This window comes from Carcharodon carcharias, assembly GCF_017639515.1.
Source record: "Carcharodon carcharias isolate sCarCar2 chromosome 38 unlocalized genomic scaffold, sCarCar2.pri SUPER_38_unloc_6, whole genome shotgun sequence".
NCBI lineage: Eukaryota > Metazoa > Chordata > Chondrichthyes > Lamniformes > Lamnidae > Carcharodon > Carcharodon carcharias.
Genome location: NW_024470810.1, coordinates 468,977 through 485,049, shown reverse-complemented (window position 1 = coordinate 485,049; position 16,073 = coordinate 468,977).

The following is a 16,073-nucleotide window of genomic DNA, read 5'->3' as shown; positions in this document are numbered from 1 at the left end:
TCTGTCACCAGAGCGATAGGCCCCAGCCTCACTATCCCTATAGCAGCAGAGCCCTCCCCACTCTCTAACCATAGTCACGGTATCCACCATCCGCTCTGTCACCAGCGCGATAGGCCCCAGCCTCACTATCCCTATATCAGCAGAGCTCTCCTAAATCTCTAAGCATAGTCACAGTATCCACCATCCCCTCTGTCACCAGAGTGATAGGCCCCAGCCTCACTGTCCCTATAGCAGCAGAGCCCACTTTGCTCTCGAACCATAGTCACATTATCCACCATCCCCTCTGTCTCCAAAGCGATAGGCCCCAGCCTCACATTCCCTATAGCAGCAGGGGCCACCCCGCTCTGTAACCATAATCACAGTATCCAACATCCCCTCTGTCACCAGACCGATAAGCCCCATCTTCACTGTCCCTATAGCAGCAGAGCCCTCCCCGCTCTCTAACCATAGTCTCATTAACCACCATCCCCTCTGTCACCAGACCGATAAGCCCCATCTTCACTGTCTCCAAAGCAGCAGAGCCCTCCCCGCTCTCTAACCATAGTCACATGATCCACCATCCCCTCTGTCACCAGAGCGATAGGCCCCAGCCTTACTGTCCCTATAGCAGCAGAGCCCACTTTGCTCTCGAACCATAGTAACAGTATCCACCATCCCCTCTGTCTCCAAAGCGATAGGCCCCAGCCTCACTGTCCCTATAGCAGCAGAGCACTCCCCACTCTCTAACCATAGTCACAGTGTCCACCATCCCCCCTGTCACCAGAGCGATAGGCCCGAGCCTCACTGTCCCTATAGCAGCAGAGCCGTCCCTGCTCTTTAACTATTGTCACACTATCCACCATCCCCTCTGTCACCAAATTGACAGACGACAACGCGCTTTGTCACAACGCGGACAGTCCCTGCACCCCCCCCCCCACCCCCACCACATTTTACAATGGCGACAAGACTGGCCCCGACTCTGTCACAACAGAAGCAGCCCATCTCCCCGCTGGAAGAGAGAAATCAATTGGTAAAATATTGGAAACTCTCAGTGTTTCATTTCTTTAAATATTAAAAAACAACGAAGTATTTGAGTAAAGGGATATTTCAGCACATTCTTCACCTGATCCCTGAACTTAGTCTGGGTCACCGCGTAAATCCCAGTGTTTGTGCAGCAGCTCAGGAGCTGCAGCATGAAGCCCAATTCCCGCATATAGTCACCCATCCATGGAGACCCGGCCAGCATATAATACATTCGCCTCCATATAGAATACACCATTAACATCGCCCACAAGACAATGAAATTGGCTGAAATAACAAACAGTAAAATGATAGATTTCCTCCGACTCTCCATCTCTGGGTCTCTGGGCCTCTCCCCACTGCTGTGAGCCCGGAGTCTCCTGCGGGCTCTGCTGCTCATTAAAATGTGTCTGACGGTGAGAACATTGAGCAGCAGAATCAGGAGAAAAGGGACACAGGGGGTAAGGATGTGATGGAGGAATTCGATGACTACCCAGACCAGAGATATCTCAACTTCAAATGTTATGCCGCAAAACCACGGGTTGTTCCTCATCAAATACCAATCTGATAACATAAAATACCAGAAAATATTCTTTAAGAAGCTCAGCACAGTCACTGATCCGAGAACCACAGTCGCTGTTTTCTCAGTGCAATATTTACTTTTGAACTTGTGGAAACAAATGGCCACAAACCGATCAATGGTGAAAGAGACGGTGAACCAGACAGAACAGTCAGTAGCTGCATAAAGCAGGACAGCATGGATATTACAAACACGCATGGCCCACAGGAAATTAAAATATTCCCAATAAACTATTGGAATGTGTCTCAATATCAGGTCGACAATAATGACCAGTAGATCCGCTGCTGCCATGGACACCAGGTAGCGAGTGACACATTTGGAGAGACCACAATTTCTCCGAGTTAAAATCACAGTCGTCAATAGGTTTACTGTAAGGAACAGTGAAAACAGTGGAATTATACAACATGCTCAAATTTAATAAAATATATAATTTTGTCCGAAGGCACTGAAATGCTCCATTATGTTGCTGCATCAAGTGATGCATTGAAACTGCTGTAGATGCAGTAATATACAGAAATGTCTATTATATGGCGGAAGACAGAAGAGATTAAATTTGTACTGAAATTGTGGAAATCGATGATTATCATTGGTCTCATCATTCCTGAACTGTTTGAAACATTTAGCAATCAGGAAACACTTCAAATTTTGATGGAGGAGGGTAATGCAGTCAAACATGATTTATGGAATTAATAGCCATAGACAGTAAGTCTTACCAGGGACGCCAATAATAGCAAGGATGGGATAGGAACCCACTTGAACAACCTGGAACGCCCACTGGACACGGCGTTCCAATCATCTACCCTCCATAGTAACTTCAGAATTAATGGTGTTCGCTGATAATTGCACAATGCTCAGCACTAGTCATGACACCTCAGATACTGAAGCAGTCCATGCTCACCATCTAAAATGCACAAGTCAGGATTGTAGTGGAACACTCCCCAGTTGCCTGGATGAGTCCACTTCCAACAGCACTCAAAGCACTTGCCATTTGCATCCACGAATAGTCACTCTCTCCCACACTGACGCTCAGTGGCAGCAGGGTGTACCATCTATAAGATGCACTGCAGGAATTTACCGAGATTCTTTACACAGTACCTTCAAAACTCCATGACCGTTACCATGTAGAAGGACAGCAGCAGGAGACACAGGGGTAGACCTTCATGTTTGCGTTCCATCCAACCACAGCTCCCCACCCCTCCATGCCACACATCACTCTCACCTGTGAATATATTGCCGTTCCTTCAATGTCGTTGGGTCACAATCATGGAAACCCATTGCTAACAGCACTGTGGGTGTATCCCCACCGCATTGAATGCACCGGTTCAAGAAGGCAGCTCACCCCCACCTTTACAAGTGCAATTTGGGGCGGGCAATAAATGCTGGCCGAGTTAGCGAAGCCTAGATGTCATTAATGATTTAACCAATAAAGTTAAATAACAAGGTGACTGATACAATGAAATATAATAGTTGAACTTAGATAACTTCTGTGAATCCTACTGGGATCAAACAAGAAACAATAAGTCATAAAATGCTATAGGAAGTCGTGCTGTTTTTTAGAGTTAATAAATTACTACAGAGACTCAACTGCAGAGTAAATGACAATAATAGTGATCTAGTTAAACATGATTTATTGAATTAATAATTGCACAGCGGGACATACCAGGCACTCCAACAATAGCCAGGATGGGATAGTAAATGTGTTGTATAATGTAAAGCACGAACCGAATCCGAAGATCTAACTTTAACCACCAATCATTTGTGGAAAGCTGGACAATCCAAAAGGATAAATCCCTCGCAATTGTTGTAAAATTCCAATTTATTGTCCTCAGATTCGGATCTATTTTTGTTACAACGCCATCTGTTTTTCTCAGGTTCGGATACATTGTTGGAACTTTGCAACCTATTGTTCTCGGATTCTGATCTCTCCTCTCCGTCTCGCTGGAGGCGCCGATCACAGTTAGTGACGGAGGTGATGTTCCCGCTGACGCTGTGTGATAACATGTTGAAATGAGCCTTTTATAAATAGAAGCTGGAAACCTTCTAGTGACACAATTACCATCCTTGGAGGCTGACATTAATTACAGTCACTGAACACACAGGTTCATTTAACCCCTTTCAAACCAAAACATTTTATGGCACAATAAAGTTTAATTTTTTACCCAGCCAGAATGGGATGTCACTGCGGGAATGAATGATGGAAATAGCAGAGGCACTGACCATAATACATCAATCCTGCTTGGTCATGGGAGTGGCACCAAAGGACTGGAGGGTGGTATCTGTTCTATACCGTTTAGCAAAGGAGAGAAGGTTATATATTGGACCTATGAAACAGTTCGGGCATATTAGATTCTAATTGGGAAACCATGGCTTTATCAATACAAACTGCAGCACAGATAAGTTAACGAGAAATCATGTCAATAAAGCTGCTCGGATCCTTTGTTGAAGCAAAGGGAAGTGTTGATGAGGATATTGCTGCTGAATTGTCTACTTTGAATTTTTAAAGCTCCGTGGTCTAATTTCCTTTCATAACTTGTTACAAAAACTTGTGGCCTGGTTGCATTTTGTTTAAACCTGAATCGAAGTGAATTCCTCACATTATAATGGGTGCTGTGTTGTATGACAGAGGAGGTTCAGAAGGTTCCTGTCGTCCACTATGACCAGTGGGGGTCTTGCCTTTTGAGGCCTTAACAAGCGAGGCACTTCACAGTGAAAAACGTTAGAACAATTTTATTTTTTAAAGATTGACAGTTGCTTTATTTAATTTAATTTCGTATAATGGTAAAGGAGGTTTAATTTCACGCTGCTTTTTGACCGGGCCCTATAGCTTTGAAATTCAGAGCAGAGGTGGGAAGGTGAGTGAAGGAATAATCAGAGTTAATAATTTGCTCGCAACTCAAAGGGCAGCAGGCTCCCGGGGGAGAGGGAAGAAGCTACAGTTTAGTGATGGCCTCAAGACATCATGAACAGTTCTAACATCTCGTCATCTTAGTAGAGTCTATGATTTGCCGACGCCCAGAATGGAGAAGCCTCATCCTGGATGGCACCAAACACATTGGGATACTGCTTCGGAATGTGCAGAAACGAAGCCAGAAGCTGCAAACAGCTCAAAAGCCTCTGAACAACCTTTCGACCTTTAAGGAACGCGTGCAACATTTGTGAAAGGCTGCAGAACACCCAATAGGCTTACCAAACATCTCGGAAGCCATCTGAACTGTGTGCAAACAAGTCAGCAACAATGCAGAACAGCAGCCTTGGAAGAATAATGTGTGTGTGTGTGTTCGTGTGTGTGACAGAGAGAGTGTTTGTGTCTGGCATTTGTGGCATGTGTTTGTGTGTGTGTGTGTGTGTGTGACAGGGAGAGTGTTTGTGTCTGTCCTTTGTGGCGTGTGTGTGTGCGTATGCGCAGTGTGTGTTTGTGTTTGTGTATGGTTGTCTCACCGAGTGCTCAGAGATCAACGCCGGCACGTTCCATTTTGAAGAGGTCATCTTGACCACCGTCCAACAGCAAGTGACCACCCTGAGAATCAGTGTCTACAGTCTGGGCATCTTCATAATCGCCTAGAGCTGAGAGGAAAAGTGATTTTCACTGAAGTAAATTGCTAACAATCAATAATTAGAATGATATTTATGCGTGTCAATCTGACAAATAATTGAAGGACAGGAATATAAATACATTGTGATGATCAGCATCGGTGAGTTTAGTGTGTGGAGAATTATTGGATAAAGTCGCTTTGCAGAATTCTCTAGTTTCGTTTTAAAGTCACACAATTCCCACTTAACCAGTGTCCGCATCAAGATGCATGTGCATTTCGCAGCTTCAGGGACTGGTGATAAAACACATTAACTGTTTGTTCTTCCCTTTGTTCTGTTTTACACCCTTGAATCTATTGGGTGAAATGGCTATGATATTGTTTTATACTCAAAATATATTCATAGTTTTATTTTGACGAAAATCATTCTGCAACAAGTGTGAACCTGGGCGGTGCAGTATTTTGGTGTATAATCTTTCTGAATGTATTTGCCATTTTAAATAGTCCAAATGGTGAAGAACAAAAGCATGATGCTGGGAATTAAAATTCCATCCAAACAGACTACTGAAGGAGTTTACTTCAATGTTCTCTGACCCAGGATCTTTGCCAACAAACCTCTAACTAGTGTAATATTCGAAGTGATTGGATGAGTCAAATGAATCTGAAACCGTTTACCAGAGAGAGAGAGATAAAAATGTTTGTTGGAGCAATTGTTCAGAACAGAATCAGAAATGTGTCATCACGACTCAGAATGATTCAGCTCATCGGAGCACAGATCAGAATACTTAATTGTTAGGTTTCATCGTTATTCTCTTCCCCCGAAATCAGGCGATCTGTGGACTAGCAGCACTGGCGTCACTCGATTGTATTATGCATTCGAATATCTGCACTGTTTATCGACTCAGATACCTGACGGAAGCAGCCTGCAGACCAGTGGAAATTGGGGACAGCGCTTCAGTTCGCTATTCTCAATCAAAAGACAAAAAAAAACATTCCTTGAAAAATAAAGCGCTGCGTGGATATTCAAAAAAACCCTCGCAACTACTCTCAGTATACACATGGGCAGTGAGAAAGGAAAGTTTCACGTGAGGGTAGAGATTGGAATGGCGGTCGTGTCCATTCATTGTACTAATTTATCGAGAGGTTTAAACGGAAATGGAATTCCACAGTGTGGATTGGGATTGCAATGGAAACTACGAACCTGATCCATGGGTCAGAGCGGAATCCATGCGAGGCAGAATATCCTCAATCTCTTCATAAAGGGCTTGGTAGAAACCGCTGGACGATTCACTGTCGCCAGTGACAGCCGCTGTTCGAGTAAAGGCGGAGGGATTAATATGTTGTTGCAATCGAACCCGGTGTAATACTGCAATATTTGCGAATGAAACACTTCACAGATGCTGAGTGCCAATGGAGAAAGCCAGTTATTGTGAACAAAGAGGGACATAATTGGATTCATGAATTCATTCTCGAGAGAGCGTGTGTTTGTGTGTCTGCATATCTGCATCGACGCCTATTCAACTTCACCAAACATAGGCTCAATGTCATTAAGGTGGGAAAGGACGGAGCGATGGAATTGCAGGACAAATGTTTTCCAGCTGCTCACTTGGCCATGATGCCCATGGGGATTACAGTTGAGGAGAAGCTGGAAGGAAAATTGGCTGCTCTCTGCAGACAGCATCACTTTAGAAATATGAGTGATGTGTTCATGATATATCAGGTCAGTGTTAGCAGTTTAATTGCAGTGTGCAGGGAACACTAGTGTGTTGATTTCTTTTTCGAATCTGAGGGTCTCAATCTGTTTGGATGCTGAGAAATTATTGATGAATGCCAAAAATCTCAAAAATGTCTCATGACTCAATATCGTGGATTGATTCCGGTGAGAGAGTTTGGGTTTGACTTTCCAGACTCAGAAATTGAAGGAATGGATTAGGCACTGAGCGGATAGATAAAGAATTACTGGAAATAATAACTGAACACGGAGCCCAAAATAGCTAAATAAATTTTCTTATTCATTGTTGTGCCAATTGGATTGAAATGAAGTCGCAGTACCGGCGGTTCGACCTGGAATATGTACGTTGAGAGTAAAGTGGCTCTGCCATTTAAATTGGATATCTCACCGAATCGTCGAGTGGTTTGAACGGAATTAGTGTTAAAAATACTGTTAACTTAAATGTTTCTTAAATGACTTGTGACCTGCTGGGGAGAAGGTAGAGGAGTTGAAAGCGTGCCAGAGTATTGTTCAAATTCCGAGATGCAGCGTGAATTCGGCGGTCCTAATTGAGTCTCACCTTTTCTCTTTGCCTTTCTGTGTATCAGTGACGTGAGTGCCATTAACTCGACCATCAATAGGACTCCGAGTGTTATACAGATCACAATGGAGGTGGAAGTAGTTTTTACAACATGTCCTTGATGAAATATTATAGAAAGATTTAAAGGGGAAACAGGCTTCCTTGCATTTTAAATGTTTCCATTATTCTGTAAAACTCAAACTGAATTCCGAAATGAACAAAAGCAACTGATTGTCAGCTCCTGTCCTGAATAAGACCTTTAAGGTTAACAAGAATACTATACGAATAATAAATACGTGCTGCTGTGGACGGAGAAGTCGTCGACACCAAATAGGGCCCTGTGCAATATGTTGTGCAGAAAATATGGAAATTAATTTCTTAAATGCATCTGTTGTTCTTAATTGACGAACTAATCCGTCATACTCAGAGATCAAGTGCTAAGCACCTCCTTCCCGGCCCCAATCACCACCACTCTGCACTTCCCTTACCCGAACAAATCACACTGGCATCTTCCTTGTGATTACAGTCGGGTTGAACTGACGCTGATGCAGGACAGTCGGACAGAAATGATTCTTCTCCGGTGCACTTCACTCCATTCAGCCATATATCACCTTCACCCTGGCCAAAACTGGCCCCTCCTGTGGCCGAAAGAGTGGAAATGCAACCCAGCTGTCTGCAGACAACACTGGCATCGGCCATACCCCAGGAGTCATCACACACTGTGGCCCAGTTGTTGAACAATATCTCCACTCTTCCTGAGCAGTTATTCTTACCTCCAGCCAGGCACAAACCTAAACCCGACTCTGCAAGGGAATAAGTGATTATTGTTTCTGTAGCAAAATCAAGGCGTACTGGACAAATAGTTGGTTTAATAAAGAGAAGCAAGCACCTGATTCTCCATCGCTATCATTTGCACTGTGGGCGCTCTTCTTCGTCAAGTTTCCTCCTGTTGAGAAAGGAAACGTGCTGACTGCATTAGACCACAATGTCTGAAATAACACCCGCACATCAGACGTCTGGTGCGTTACCTGAACAAAAAACGCCTGCATATTCCCGGTGATGACAATTGTATTTACCCCACGGGTCTGTGTGACACTGCCAAATGGTCGATTCGTGTGACATGCATTCGACCTCATCGAGCCAAATAGGTCCGGATCCTTCTCCAAATAACCGAGCGTCATAATCAATAGAAGCAAAGTGACCGCACTGTAGCTGCTTACAGATCACCTCTGCATCATGGCGATCCAATTTTTCAGAGCACACTGTTTCCCCAGGTCCCATTGTAGAAGACTTCCACTCTCCCCTCACAGCGATGCTTTCCATTCGCCAGCTGCAGCTCTTTGTGTTCTACCAATGAAGCAACAAATACTCAGCTTGAAACCTCGTTTAATATTGTGTAGGACAACGAAAGATGCATCGTCTTTGTTCCCATGTCGCCAGTTATTACTTCTGAATTGTAATAGGAAACAGCTGTACTCCAAATATACGAAGAAGAAGTATTAAAACGAGTTTAAAAGGCTAAGTCACACTTTGCTGAGAAACGGTATTGATTGATTTGAGGAAGTTTCAGAAAGAGTACACAGAGCCAGTGCAGAATCAGGTCATATGCCGGACTTTTCAAAAGGCCTTGGAGAAGATATCTCACAGTTACTTCATAACTGAACTGAGAGCATAAAGAGCTATGGAATCAGACGGAAAATGGGTAGAAAACGGACTGCAAATTACAAGTCCGTTCTAAGATAGTTATTCAGGTTCGAGAAGATGTTCTGCGGGTCACTCTGGTCACGACTGCACAGGTACAACAACGATTTCAACTTGGGAATCGGAAGTATAAACTGAAATCTCATTTCGGAGGCAGAAAATCACTTTGCACAGTTAATACTAAGAAAGGCTGCTGAAATGAATAATGCAATGACACCTTAATATACCAGCAGAATGGGTGGGCTAATAACAGCTTAATATTAACATTGAACAAGTTGGGGTGGTGAATTCCGATAAGAAACATAAAGAGACCCCGAACTGCTGGTATAATAACAGGGTAAAGTATGTACAGGGGCAAAGGTGTCCAGGGATATAGAGATAACAATCCTCTACAAACTGGCAAAGTGCATTGATGGTACCATAAATACACCATGATTAAATACAATATGAGGTACAGAATATTTTTTTTGTATGTTGTTACCAAGAAAGTGGCTCAGACGTGGAACTTAGAGCACGGGTAACAGTTGACTCAAATAGCAAACATATCTTTAAAAAGAGGCTACATATGTACCCCTGGGAAAATTTAATTGAAGCATAAGCAAATAATGTTAGCTGAAATATGTCAAGTTGATAATCCGGGCTGCAGAAATGAGACAGTTGGCCTGAAAGGCCGTATTTTATGTTGTGGTTTCTTTGTAATTAATTCGCATAATCATCCGTATGAATCCTCAGACAATGAGCATATTAAGAGCATTCTAACCTGAGCACATGATACTCACGTCTTCTTTATGACTACAGTCATGTTTACTGCATGGAGCTGAAGGGCAATCCCAGAGAAACGATTCGTTACCCGAACAGTTTATCTCATCCAACCAACTTGGGCCTCTGCCTGCTCCACAAGAATCAGGAAGCGTCACCTCCAAAGCATTTCCACATCCCAGCTGTTTGCAAGCAACGTGAGCGTTGGCTGCGTCCCAGGAATCATCACAGACTGATCCCCAGCTTCCATCGTAATAAAACTCAACTCGGCCAGCACATGGACTGCCACCGCCGGACAGTCTTATCTGCATGTGTTCTGTTAGGCAACAAGAGAGGAAGACTATCATTTGCTCATATGTTCCTGACTTTTCCGACAAAACATCTCTCCACACGGAAGTATTACTAAGATATATAACACCCAAATGCTTCAAATAGTCATACATCTCATGAAAGTATTTATGGCCTCCAGTTCACCCATTGTAGTGCGGAATTCTCTGCACGTCTTGTTTTCCCAATTCTATTTGTTCCTAGTACAACGTCTAGTCTTGTTATTTTTAAACAGTGATTTTCTAGACACGTTTTACAGTTGTATCTGTTCCTCATCCGATAATGCTAACTATATTTGTCACTTTTGTTTTACATTAATTCTGGCTGCCTATTGCATTTTCTTTCCATTGTCTGACGTTAAAATCACTAGATCCCTTAAAATCATACTAAGTCTTGTTGGCCTGTTGGTAAGTTCATCTGCGTACTGCTGAATGAAAGCAGCACAGCCTCAATTCAACTGCCTTACAATATGCAGTACTCAGGTGAATGGAGGTGGCCTGCAGCTGTGCTGTGGTCTAATTTCCAATCCGTGTAGCTATGTAAGTGCTGCTACATCAGCATAGAACCACGTCCTTGCGCTTCTACATACATGTTGTATCTCAATCCAGTACATTGGCAGAAATTCTGCAAGTAGTTACGTACTGCATAATGTACACAATGTTTCGGCAGCTGAGCCTCTGTTTAGATTTATCTACTGCATTATGTTACTTTCAAAAGTGCAGGATAAAATTTCTGTTAAAATTAATGCATTGCCAAATGAAATTTAGACCAATAGAACTCGAGCACTTTTCGACGTATATACTGCGCAGTGGAACAGAATTATTGTTGCGGATTATGGTGTCATGCCTGCACTAATGCCCAACTCCACATATTATTGGTCAGCAGGTACAACTACATCAGAGTTCACCTTCACCCTCATCTTCTCATTTGCTGAAAAACGACGCATGCGTGAATTTGTCTAATCCAGAATCGAAGATTTCAATGCCACAAACCAACTTCGCGCTTCTCCACGCCAGCCCAGCTCATCGCACCCAATCGCATCCTACCCTGCACCCGCTAAGTACTTCATTCCAACCGGTACTGTGTTGGCTGCATCAGGTTATTGACTTTGTTTGCCAGGTTTACATTGCTTTCCCGTCCACCACTGCCTCCAATTTGAAAGTAAGTCCCTGACCCACCCGCTCCCACTCTTGCACTTCCAACAATGACCACCACTGGCGCTATTCAATTTCTTTATTTCTCCAGACCTCCGCTTTCATACGTTTCTCGGATACGGTACAGGAACAACGTCATGTCTCTCGCCGTCATGGATGTAGGATCAAAGGTTCCTCCCTCAACACCTCTTCCTTTCCAATTATGACACCCCTTCGTGAAATATCCTGCTATGAAGATGTTTTAGCCAAGAGTTTTCTAATTCCTTGCTGTGTCAATGTCCTGTCTGATTGCGCTTCTGCTAAGTTTCTTTCGGCTTTTGCCTCCGTTGAAAGCGCTACAAAGATGCACATTCGTGTTACAATTCAGGGCTGCCTGCGTCCTTTCTCCATGCATCTATCCCTCCGCATTCACCACACTGCTTTCAGCGTTACTGAGTAAGTAACCTGACTCAGCACTTTGCTCATCAAATTAGAGTTTTGTTTACATTTGACCTTTGAATTAAAATATTCGTTACCTGAACACAAAATTCCCACGTCGTTGCTGTCAGTGAGAGACGAATTAAATATAAATGAGCTGAAATTCTGGAGATGTAATTCGTTTCCTTCACACTGGACATAATTCACCCACACAGGCCCGTCACTCTCTCCGTACTTTGAAGAGTTATAAGCTGATATCGTGTCACCTCAGCCTAACTCTCTGCAGACGACTTTGGAATCATTCAGGTCCCACAGGGAGTCCTGCACTCGCCCCCAGATTCCGCTGCTGTATGTTTCCACTCGCCCATCACATCGGCTTCCTCCGTTAGTCAGTCTAAGCCACAAAGTATCGCCTATAAATGGCATCACATTGAGACAAATGATTAAAGTTCAGCCAAAAGAGCAGATACCCGGAATCATCTTTGTTCAGTTAATATTGGATTTAAGGGTGAACGTTTTTTATATATATAATTACTCACATTTTACATAGTCTGATGTTACCCACTATTCCCTTCCTCAGTTATTATACTTTAATTTTTTTGCAAGCGGCTTGCTCTGGTATTCTATGGGAAACAATATGAACTTTCCGTCAATCCGGGAGCTTTTTCTGTGCCCTGATCGAACACAGGTCCAGGGGCTTATTAGACTTCTGAATATTCACAGTTATCCTTAGCTCATACCGGGGGCAACAGACATGTTACATTTGATAGGTAGCTTTATTTGACGTCCAAACGCACTTTGAAGCTTTGGAGAGCTTTGAATGTGTACTCACTGCGAATGCAGCGCTCCAAGCGGTGTAATTGCTGGGCGTATCTGTGACCGTCATATGCCCAAATGCGACTTTGTGAATCGTGGGAATGAGTTTGTGATAAAACGGCGCAACACTATGTTCCGAATATTCCTTTGTCATGCATTAATTCGGCTTTTGTATTGCCAGCAAAATCTGAATTTATTGTCCGACCATAATTACTCGTGAGCCCATGCTTTTGAGTAACCATTTGCACAACTCTAGTGATGCTATTGTAATTTCCATAATCAGCTAAGGATTTGAAGGTGTCCACGATATTATTTTTAAGTGGCACTTAATCAACAATAATTTACTCGCTGTTCTTTATTTTAGGTTCTGTCAGGAACATGCAGCTTCGGACCATATTACAACCTTGGCCCAAACATGGAAAAAAAGGGCTTAATTCCAATGGTAAGGTGGCAGCAGCTGCCCTTGACATCATGGCATCATTTCACTGAGTGCGATACCAAGAAGCCGTTAGCATAACGAAACGTGATAGTGATGAGTGAAGGCTAATCATCTCAGTTGAAGCATAGCGCTCCATTACTTCCTCAGGGTAACTTCCTAAGGCAAACCATGTATATAGGCCTTTTCAATGACCTATTCGCTACTATCATTTCAAAATGCTGATGTTCTTTAATGATTTGCTTGTCTTCAGTGCAATTCTGCATCCATCAGGTAGGTAAGTAGTCCATGTCTTCAAGTATCAAGAACTGAATGAAATCAAAGCTTGGGCTAATGAGTAGCAAGTGAAACTCGCGCCACACAACAACCAGGCAATGAGCATCACCAAGAAGAGAATATCTAATCCCAGCCAATATAAATCTTTGATACTCTCCAGCAAACTATTTGGAGCAGGCAAATAAATAACTACAGGAGAGGTAGGGAGGTTGGATATTCTATGATGACTCAATCACCCCAGAAACCTTTCTAATGTCTACAACCTTTCTAATGTTGATCTGTAAATTATAGGAACAAGAGAAGGCCATTTGACAAATCAAGAATGTTTCATCGTTCTCTAATTTTATGACTAACCTGACTGTGGCCTTAACTCAATTTTCCGGTCTGAACTTCATAACCCTCTGCACCGCAGAAGATCAAAAATTTGCATAACGGAGGCTTCAACACTCAATGACGCTGCCTCGTCTCCGGTGTGCACAAAAAATAAAATCCAAAAACCTTTATGACGATGAAATTTCTCTGAATCTAACCGTGGAAACTGCTAATCTGGAACCAATGTCCCCACTTGGACATTTTAAAGCTATGGTGGATTAGACCATTTCTGGATGGATTCCGCTCCAATGACCTGGAAAAATACTCCAGAGCATCCAGGATCCACCAGCACATTTGGAACCATCCTTTGAAGAATTATTGATTTTATCCTTCACTTGCACACTGTGGTTGCCGGTTACACAGTCTACCAGAACTGTTGAAGGAACTCTCTGAGTCGTCTGCCATATCAGCTTATAGAAGGGCAAGTGCATAGGAAGGACATCACCACTTTCAAGTTCCAATACATTCCAAACAAACCCGATTTGAAGCTACATTTAATCGTAGCTGGTTTAAAAGATGTGATTTCCTTTGCGAAGCGCACTGTGGTTGGACCGTGAACATTCAAGACGCCGGCTGACCATCACAATTTCAACCTGCATTAGGGGTAGGAATAAATCCGTTCCCTTCAAGAGCCATGATCATTCCTTGACAGGACAAGTACAAATAAATGAAGGTACAGCATTTCTAATGCAAATCGAGGTCCGGTTTTTGAGGCTTGAACATTGTGTCAACAGTTCTTGTTGGTGATTTCTGAAAAAAACAATGTTCTGGATACAAACGAATAAGGATAATGAGTATTAAATGAGACCTTGAATTGAGCAGTACAGAACCCCTTCTATTGCAGATAATTTGCCCTGACAAAAACACCACAGGCTAAATTCATTCAGAAGAAAGAGTAACAGCTGGTGTAATTCAGATCAATACACTGACAGGACTCACCTGAGCAGATAACACTGACGTCATTTTCATGCGAACATTTAATTTCATCCCAGGATGAAACTGGACAATCCCAAAAGCTGGATTCGTTGCCCCGGCATCTGTAGTTCTCTTTCCACACTGGACCGGTTCCCTTCCCAAAGTGAGCTCCTGCCAATATTTCAGCCACTGCCTCACATCAAAGGTGCTCACAGACCACACTGGCGTCTTCCAAGCCAAAGTAAACATCACAAAGCGTACCTCACTGAGATCCGTGTCGTGTTTCCAGCCGGCCGGAACATCGGGTGGTCCCCGATGTCAGCCTGAGATCTGTATGATCTAAACAGTGATGATAATAACAATTAGTCCATCATTACCAACGAATAATATCACAATTTTCATCGTTAAACCGAAAATAATATAATTCGGATTCCCATTCCATTTCCATGCAACTCAACAGAAGCATTACTGTTACGATAATGACTATTACTACTTGCATGACTATTGTTAACACCATCACAAATGCTGATTCTAATATTATTAATGATAGTGTTATTATTACTGATATTTTGCTGTTGCTACCGTTATTCTATTGCTGCGAAATATATTACTGCAGCTAATACAATTATTTCTGCTCCGCCTATTACCTTCTGTGCTACACTTGGCCGTGATACTGTTCCTCCTTCGTCTGCTGTTGCTATTACTGCCCAGAATATTGATGCTGAAACAAACCGTGGTGCCCAAAGAACCGGCACGACTGTTTAATAATGTCATGGTTAATCGCTACCTCGATTGCTAATTTCTACCTTTGCTTTACATCTCTTCATTATCTAATGTGCTGGGAAAACAAAGAGCTCAGTTCACAAAATTACATCTGTATTTTGGGGCAGAGAATGTCTGTGATTCACTGCACTCTGCCTCTCTCTCTCTCTCTACATCCATGTGCTTCATGTTATCACTGCTGATTGGCCCATCTCCAATTAAAGTTTGAGCTCTATGTTCTTGATATGCACACAAGAAAGACTAAGTAATCAGCGACCATTCAAAGATGCATTTTATACTTGTAAACTGCTCGATTGCATAAGTGACATTTTTTCAAGCACTGAGTAAACAACTCACGTTTTTGAAATTTTTCAGAAATTGAGCTCTTCTCACTGTTGTCTCCCAAACCCATTTGCTCCTTCACTGAATCTGATGGATTTGCATGATGCTTACTTCGGTTGAACTGCAGATACGCCATGCTTGCTCAAATATAAGCTTTTGTATTTGCCCGATAGGAATGGTATGCTTGCATTTAAACAGTATCACAGAATCAAAGAGTGCAGAAGTCGCCCATCGGCCCATGGAGTCTGCACCGACACGTGAGAAACTCCTGACCTACCTAACTAATCCCATTTACCAGCACTAGGCCCAAAGCCTTGAATGTTATAACGTGCCAAGATTTTCATCCAGGTACATTTTAAAGAACGCGAGGCAAACCGTCAGCACCATCCTCCCAGG